This window comes from Lytechinus pictus, chromosome 8, assembly GCF_037042905.1.
Source record: "Lytechinus pictus isolate F3 Inbred chromosome 8, Lp3.0, whole genome shotgun sequence".
NCBI classification, from domain to species: domain Eukaryota; kingdom Metazoa; phylum Echinodermata; class Echinoidea; order Temnopleuroida; family Toxopneustidae; genus Lytechinus; species Lytechinus pictus.
This window is the reverse complement of record NC_087252.1, coordinates 34,934,702-34,944,146: the sequence shown is the minus strand read 5'-3', so window position 1 is coordinate 34,944,146 and position 9,445 is coordinate 34,934,702. Positions and strand designations below refer to the sequence as shown.

The 9,445-nt window shown below is 36.8% G+C and overlaps 1 protein-coding gene across 1 annotated transcript in view; it reads left to right on the top strand.

Annotated features, from left to right (window-relative positions):
• Positions 1-8,771: 8,771 nt before the first annotated feature.
• LOC129266102 (activating signal cointegrator 1 complex subunit 2-like) overlaps positions 8,772-9,445 on the top strand; it is a 48,415-nt gene continuing 47,741 nt past the window's right edge. Inside the window, exon 1 of the mRNA XM_054903948.2 lies at positions 8,772-9,010. The gene's annotated coding sequence lies outside the window, so the exon portion shown is untranslated. The remainder of the gene's footprint in view (positions 9,011-9,445) is intronic.

Sequence of the window (9,445 nt, the reverse complement as noted above, 5' to 3'; positions counted from 1 at the left end):
AGTGGCCAGCCTTTAGATTTGACTCTTGGGAAATATTTTTCACCTATATATATATAACTTTCTACCCCCACACTGAAAGGCATTGTGACCTTTGAAAAAAACAATGTCAAATGGCTCAACTTGCCCCATCTGTGCATGGGGTAAATTGTGCCACCTTCTACGGTAAGTTGAGCCCCAAAAACTATGTACAAATTGTATGCAGGAAGAACCAGCATGTAAATTTTTTATTTAAAGTCTTTTAACTTGCTAATTCTCTATGAATACTAACATCCTCTAAAAGTAAAAGAACTGTCATGTGAATTTGCTCCTTTCTGCCTGCATATCAATGCAGTGGCGTACCGTGGGTCACGGCATTGGGGGGCACCAGCAAAAATTTAGAGTCACTATAAGTGAGCGCGCGAAGCGCGCCCAGTTGCCAGGTATACCTGATAGAGACATTTTAAGGACAGTGCCATTAAACGGATATGTCTCTCACTGGTCAAATAATGCGAGCGGGAAGCGCGAGCTTAAAATTTTTGATATTCAGACCTAAAAAGGGACATTATAATCAATCTTTTGTAATCATGATACGTACCTGTCTCGCTAATGCGAGTGCGAAGCGCGAGCTGAAATTTTTGTAAATATTGACCCCCAAACAAGAAGATTTTAAGGACTATATTTTAGGAATCCATTGAGAGTATACACATCTCACCATAGTCATCTAATGCGAGTGCCAATAAGCGCTTACTGATTATGTTAGAATTACATCTAAACATGCACATAAAGCACTTCTAATCATGATTAACATACCCATCTCACTAATCAAATCTTGCGAGCGCGAAGCGCGAGCTGAAAATTTAGGAAATTCAGACCTGAAAAGGGACATTTTAAGGTTTTTTTGTAGAAATTCACGAAGACCATACGTAGTTCACTAACCAAATGATGCGAGCGCGAAGCGTGAGCTGAAAATTTTTGATATTCAGATTAGAAAGAGGGACATTTAAGGACTGATTCTAGGAATTAATGGAGAGCAGACATATTTCAGCAATCCACTACTGCAAACGTAAGCAAGGACAGAAAATGTTTAAATCAAGACCTTAAAATGGGGCAATCACTTTAAGTAGTCATGAAAAAGAAGCATACTATTGTACATAAAACAAAATAACTCGAAGTGCGAGGAAATATATTTGGCAGTTTGGTGTATATTGACTTGAAAACGGGAGGTTTTAGTATAACAGGATTATATATCTCGGTAAACAGACAATGCCAACGGCAGGAACAATGAAGACATAGGCCCTGAGCAAGTTATGTTTCATAAAGTTATGAAAAAAAATGTTTCTTATGTAATATAACATAACATAATTATGATATAATATAACAGTGTAATGAATAATAATGTCTTCTTTCCCACTACGTTTCTCTTCCTTTCTCCCTCTTTTTCTCCTTTTCCCCGTTTTTTTTTTTTTTTTTTTTTGTCAGCCGATTGGGGGGGGGGGCACGTGCCCCCCATGCCCCGTAGTTACGCCACTGTATCAATGGCTTTTTAAGGTTTTTTTTTTTTCATTATACATTACCATAAGAATTACTATGGCTCAAATTGCCCCATGTAGGCTGGCTCAAATTACCCCAGTCCGAGCTTAATGCGACATTTCTTATGCAGCCGTCATGTAAAAGACTACGACAAGAATGAGAATCAATACCTGGACTAACAATATTGTTCTTATTTCTTAATTATATTTTAAGACGTGTGCGGGTAAAAACACACTTATCTATTTCAAACCCTTTTTTACTTTTTTGGCTGAAATTTGAATTTTTCCTCTAAAAAATTACTTTTTGTTTCAAAGTTGAAAACAATGTGGTGGGGTTAAGGGTTATGTAATGGGTCATCAATACACGTCACCACCACAATGTCTGACTCATTCATTATTGGCCTGGGGGTGGTGGCTCAACTTGCCCCTATGCTCAATTTACCCCGCCTTCCCCTACTGAGTGTGCATGTGCGCTATGAGGGAGGCAGGCGCGGAGTCAGGAGGGCGGTGGGGCGGTCACCCCCCCCCCTCCCAAGAAAAAAGAAGGGAAAGGGAGAAAAAGAAAGAAAGGTATAGCTTTGTTGTTTTTTCCCTTCTTTTTGGAGGTCCGACAAGAATAAAAACCTAGACGAGACGTTCTTCTCTCTTCATACAAAATTTTGCTCCCGCGCTCCGCGTGGGAAAACTATAAAAATTGCCATTCCCTTTTGTTTCCCACACCTTTTTTCTATTCCGTTTTACCCTTCCCGGCTGTATATATACCGTATATTCTTGCCATAAGTTATAAAGTATACATAGTTTAATTCTTACATTGGAAAAGTTTAATTTCAGCAATTTTTTTATTGAGGCAGTTAAAACTTTATATGCATCTCGCCATGCCTATGTTTTGAACAATGGTTTTCTAACTGAACGTGTCCCTATGCATGGAACGAGGTATTTTTCAAGGTTGTCCGATTTCTCCATATTTGTTTTTACTTGTGATAGAGATAATGGCAATATCAGTCCGACAAAACAATGCTATTAGAGGTATCCCACTTGAAAATGAAGATGTTAAAATATCTCTTTTTGCTGATGATTCGGTATGTTTTTTAAATGGTTCTGATAATTCTTTTTTTTTGAGCTTTTTGAAACCTTGCAGAAATTTGGAAATTTGGAAATTCTGGTTGCAAAATTAATTTCAGCAAAACTGAAGCAATGTGGATAGGTTCTAAGAAGGGTGATCAACACTTCCCTTACATAAACCGTAGTGTTTCTTGGAAGGCTTCAAAATTTAAATGTTTAGGGGTAGTTTTATATCTCAATGTTGTACAAATTTATGAGTCAAATTATAAAGAGAAACTAAAAAGAATGGAGCAAACTTTAAACTGCTTGCGAACTAGAAATCTTTCTCTAATTGGTAGAATCTGTGTTGTCAAAACTCTTATTTTGCCACAGTTAATCTATTTTTTCTGTTCTTTCTGTTAAATTACCCAAAGCCTTTAAAAAAAAAAAAATTATTTTTTAAATTTATTTGGAATGGAGGCAAGGATAGAGTTCAACGTAAGATAATGTGTAATGATTATACTCAGGCTGGACATAGAATGATTGACCCTTTTTCTTTTGCATGTGCTCAAAAAATGGTCTGGGTAAAACTCCTATTGGATGAGAATTTTGATGCTCCATGGAAAAAGATTGAAGTAGCCTTTCTAAAAAAATATAATCATGATATTCAAATTTTGTGGAAATCTCATGCTCCTGAGAGCATTTTAAACAGTCTTGGTAATATACAATTAGCTGAAGCATTGAGAATACATGTGGTATTCATTTAGGGAGGAAGCTGCTATCGAATTTTATGGTAACAAATTTTCAGATTTGAGTGGTTGTCAACTCTTGTGGTATAACAAATTAATTCGTTCAAAATCTAAACTATGAGTATCTTAATTATCCAATGTGGCAGGAGAGAAATGTCTTAATGATGTCAGACTTATTTAATCCTCCTCTTTTAGGTCTTCTATATGCTTTTCACACTGCATTTCATTAACCCCATACTATCCTTAACCCCGGACTATCCTTAACCCCATACTATCTTTTTTTCGATTCACACTGTCTTTCTTAACTCCATACTATCTGCTCAACCGTGGTTAATGCCCTATCCGTGGACTATCCCTCAGCTCATGAATATTGATGATTTTACCATACAGAGCGTGATTAATGTGCAATTCGACTTCTGTGATTGGCTAATGCTTAGCCCCACTTTCCTTACCCCTGTTTCGTTTTCACACTGCATCTCTTAGCACCGGCGCAATTTAGGTCTTTGAAGAGCTTGTGTTAGATTTTGGAATCCCCCAAACAGACAGAAGGAAATATAATTTTTTAATTAAATGCATCCCGGAAGAATGGTTGGTGAGTTTTGACCCTGATATTATTGGTGTTCATGAAACAATTGTACATAAATTGTTGAGTTATAAAAAAAGTCCCTAGAAATTCATACATTTTATTTAGGGGATCACATACACCTGACAAAAGATACTCTTATTGGGATGAACGTTTACCAATACCAGTATCTATCGATTGGGAAAAGGTACACTACACAATTTTTTTTTGTACCATTGATACTAAATTAAGATCATTCTATTTTAAGATTTTTCATAAAGCCATAGCATTAAATGATTTTTTGTATAAGATTAAATCTAATGATTCACCCAATTGTGTTTCTGTGATAAAAGTGAGGAAACAATAGTCCACCTGATTTGCGAATGTGAAAGGGTAAATTTGGCAATCCCTTTTAACGAAAATTTCCCAAAATAATGTTCAAATAAATGGTTCTAATTTTGAAAAAAATGTTCGGACTCTCAACTGATAAGTTCATTTCATACCTTTTCTTACTTTTGACGTATTATATTCATACATGTAAATTTAAGAATAATCCTCCAAGTTTTGCTCTTTTTAAAACATTTGTTAAAAAACAACAGGACTTGGAATATTTTATAGCTAAGAAAAAAAATAAGTTGCCCACACACTTTAAGAAGTGGCGATTCACCTTATAATTTGGTTTTCAAAAATGTCAGCAGGTTACATGATAATTAAACACTGTATATTTTGTATAACAGGCTTAGTGCCCCTTTAAAAAAAAATAATACTGCACTGTATTGGTTATATGGTTGTAGACATCAGATCCCATTTTTTCATGCAACTTGTATCTCAGTCTCCTTGATATACTTGTTCGTTTAAAAACCTCCATAATTATGTCGTCTTGGATTACCAGTTGTGTTTTTTAATCCCATGAATAGTTGTTTGGAAACCACTTCATAATCATAGCTTGTATATTTTGTTTTGTCTACTTTATTTACCAAATCACCTATCTTTGTTTAGATAACACTGATATTAAGTCATCACTTTGCCACATTTCTTTTTTGGGGGGTGGGGGAGGATAAGTGGATAGTTTTTTTTTTATTATTATGGTTGTTATTTCGTCTTTTTTTGTGTAACTAACTTGTGTTTATGTAATTTGCAATCACCTAATAATCATTTGTAAATGTTGTGATTTATTTCAATTTGTTAAATAAAAACAGAATTAAAAAAAAGTATACATAGTTTAGTTAGTTTAGTTTACTCCAACGATGTTGTAAAGGAGTAAGCCTGTTCATCGATCAAAGTAGAATGTCTATTGCTGCTCTCCTTCAGACAAAATTAGATGCGCCATTTATGTTGACAGGGAGGGGTGGCAGGGGTATCGTAGACAGCAAAAATTCCATGAAAAACACACAATCGAAAATCATCTTCTCCCAATGCTTATCTAGTCTATTCTTCAATGCAATCACTGAACAAGCAGTAACTACATCTTCTGTGAGACTGTTAATTCCACATGCACACATCTATCACTCGGTTAGCAAAAAAAAAAACTTACGTACATCAAGACGTGAATATCTTTTCTCTAGCTTTAAAGGGATGATCCGGGCTGAAAAAAATATTGCTAAACTTTAAACTTCAATAACTTTATTATTTGTTATCCGATTTTGATGAAACTTTCGGCATTTTGCTCAGTGAATTCTACTCTATGTATTAAGATATAAATATTTTCAGCCCGGACCATCCCTTTTAATACTTTGTATCAATTTAGTAGCTCTACGTTGGACACTCTCTAACCGCATCTGGTCACCGTATAAGCTGGGTAGCTTATACGGTGACCACGCAGCCTGGCCATACTCTAAGATTGGGCGAATAATAAGGCTTAATTGAGGTCTTATCCAAATGTACAAAAGTTCTTCTTATAATACCAAGCAGTCTATTAGACTTTGACACCACTTTACATGGGTGTTAAGATTAAGAGTATGAAATTTTTTTTTCATATTGCATTGACACAAAATTTGGGCTCTTCTGTTCGGAGTGGGTAAACATTACCATTACTCCCCGAATCCCCAGCAAATGCTATTTTCTTCCGCTTTTCAGCAAGTAATTTTTGGCAAAGTATCCGCTCAAAGGGGGGGGGGGCATTAAATTCGTGCCATGCTATGTGCAAAAGTATAAAAGTTTATTCTATATCGCTGCACATCCATCTCCTGTCTCGTTTTGCGCTATTGGTTTGACATTTTGATTATCACTGAAGTTTCTTAAACAAAAGGAAGCGCTTAATATGAGAGAAATTACGCAATTTTCTTTTCTTCCAAAATAAGCATATACAGGAATTAAGGAAAAGTTCCTCTTTTAGCTCGCACCAACCCTTTCACATTTTGAGCTCGTTTTTCTTCTTAATCGAGTAATACATAATCTAAGAAATTTAGAAAATTTGAACAGGTTAAAGTTTCAGAGAAATTTCTAAAATTGCAGAGCTTCAATGCTGGGCGTTGTGGCGTGCGCCTGTAATCCAAGCTATGTAGGGAAGTTACAAATTGATGCAGAGGTTCGAGGTTCGTCTTTCGGATGGTGACGTTAAAGGTCGGTCCCAGACATAAATAATCATATCTGATTGATACACGTCTGACAAAACTCAAATACACACACACACCATAGGCGGATCCAGCTTTTGGCGAAAGGGGGGCGCACTGCCGAGCGGCGCACATATTTTTGCACTTCACCGGCGCCATAAAAGAAAATGTTGAAAAAGGGGTAAAGTCTGACCCTGTCAAATGCTCTTTTAAAAATGTAGGATTTCCAGTCATGCCATTTTGCATGACCACACGCAGTTAATAATTCAAGACTCGAAAATTTGGTGCACATCTCACATTTGCACATTTTTCATAGCTTTCATGAAATGTTAAGGAAAAAAAAATTGTTTTTCACAACAGCAGATCGCGAATGTGCCCCCCCCCCCCCTCCTTCCCCCTTGCTGCATACGACCATTCCCTGAAGTCCACTTAAACATATCTCATTATAACAGAAATATACATCAATTTAAACATATAATCTTTCTAAACATATATAGAGAAAGATTGAAAAACTTATTAAAGAAAGAAACAAGCAAAAGTAACAAAAATTATGCATGTTATGTGCGATTTCAAAATATCGTGTACTAACCCTTTTATTGCGATGAGGCCAATACTTTTGTATATTAATAGAGATACAAGTTTTTTTTACTATATGTATATATATACACTGGGGCGTCGATCCTTTTTTTAAGATTTGGGGGGGCAAAATCATGAATCAACTTTCCAAAGGCGCTCGATATCACACAAAACAAACAAACTCACACAAAAACACACACTTATGCATATATATATATTTATATGACTCATGAGATAGAAAACATATCTCACCAACAAATTAATGCGAGCGCGAAGCGCGAGCTGAAATTTTTTAGTATACTGACCTGAAAACAGGAAAAAGGTGCCTGTTTAGGACTGTTTGTAGTAACTCATGAGGAGGATACATATCTCACTACACAGATAATGCGAATGCCGAGGGCGAGCTGAAATTTCTTTATATTCTGACCAGAAAGCTTGATATTCTATGCATTTTTGGTACCAATGATTAAGATGGGTATCTAAAAAAACAATAGATGCGAGCGCGAAGCGCGAGCTTAAAATTTTGATATTTCGATCTGAAAAAAAATGACAGTTTAATGGACGTTTGTAATAAAGAACAAGATTATATCCAGCAAAAGATTATTGCAAATCGAAGCGGGAGTTCTTTTGACGTTTAGTCCTGAAAAAGGGACATTCTATTCATCTATTTAATCATGAAAAGTATGGGGTTTTGCTACAGAAATGATGCGAGCGCGAAGCGCGAGCTGAAAATTTTTATATTCCAATCTGAGAAGCGGATAATTTAAGCACGATTTTAAATAAAGAACGAGTTGTGTAGCTCAATCTCAATATACGACTGGTTGCGTAATTATACACTCCCGGTACTAGCAACGGGTTTTAGCAAAGTTTTGGGCTAAAATATCGAATCATCTTCATAAAACACTATAGCAGCTGTCTTAAATAATTGATCAAAATTTTAAGTTATTTATGTAGAAATGTCAAAATTTTCACGCTCGCATTATTTGATTGTTGAAATATGTAACGTCTAAGTGAGCTGGCTAAGTGCAAGCAGTCCTTAACAGGTAGTTTTCGATCAGTTCAAAAAATTGTTCTGCTCGCACTCTGCACTCGCATTATTAGTGAAAGGAAGATCCCCACTTATACTCATCCTTTTCATGATTTACAAAACTTGAATAAAGAGTCTCGTTTAGTAGATCTTAACCTCAAAATATTCCGCTCGCGCTTCGCGCTCGCATCATTTGCTTAGTTATTTACCTATATTCTGTTTAAGTTACAATTAGCGCTTAATATTTACATTCCTTAGGTAAAGATGTCAAAAAATTTCAGCTCTCGCTTTGCGCTCGCATTATTTGATTTTTAGAATATGTAACGTCTTCATGCATGGCTAGCTGCAAGCAGTCTTTAACATATACCTTTTCCATCAGTTCATTTCTTCTCGCGCTCACGTTCGTAGTAATTATTCATTTTCATATGCACATCTTTTTCAGGATAACAAACAATGCATTGCCCAGAATGTTAAAAATTTTAGGAAAAAATACATAAGATTTCGCGCTCGCATTATATAAATGAGGATTATGATATTTATAATCATTAAGAATAAAGCTAAGAAGTGACTATATTAGGACTACCCTTTCAAAGAAAACCAAAAATCATCTTCGAGCGGCCGATCTGAGAAAATATGGCTGATAAAAAAATCAGCCCCCCCCCCACCGATAGGCGAAGGCTGGATCCGCCCCTGCATACACACCCCCCCCCCCCCCCCCAGTACCAATCACGCATGGCCACGATCTAATGAATATTCATCCCGAGCCCTGACGTAAGTTGCAAATTTTTTTCCGCGCCACCGCTGAAACTCGCCTCATAAGTGCCTACCGTACGTACGTACGTACCGGTACCGTACTTGAGACTGAGTACCGGGCAAAGGTACCGGGCAAGGTACCGGGTATACGGTACGCGTCTGAGCATTCTTGACACTTGAGCCGGCGGAGGTGACTGAAATTGTGAAAACAACGCAATTGCAACTATGTGTAGGCCTATATCGTAAGTTCCCTAGGCTAGGCTAAACTACAATTACTCGTTAGCAGATTATAGTTTATACGGTACCGTAATATGTTTGATAATGTGATTAAATTATCCTCTTAACACGTTTCTTTCACTATTCTTAACTTTATTATTTAAGCAACATTAAATTCTATGTTTGGGACTGCGGCAAATAATCTTAACTCTGGCCAGGGGCTAACCCAGGCAGGGAGCTCCGGCCCGCGCAGCGGGCCGGAGCTCCCTGGGCATGCGCATGCATGCTGGGTTAGCCAGGGGCCTGTTGCATGAAAGGGTCTTTCGTAGAACCATTCTATATAAGTTAATATAAGAACGAGATATCGCTCAGCTGTTTCACAAAGCCCATTTGGACGATACAAAGAATTCGGGCTGCCGCAGTAAGCCCTAGGCATGGTCTTTGCTGCTTTGCACACCGCC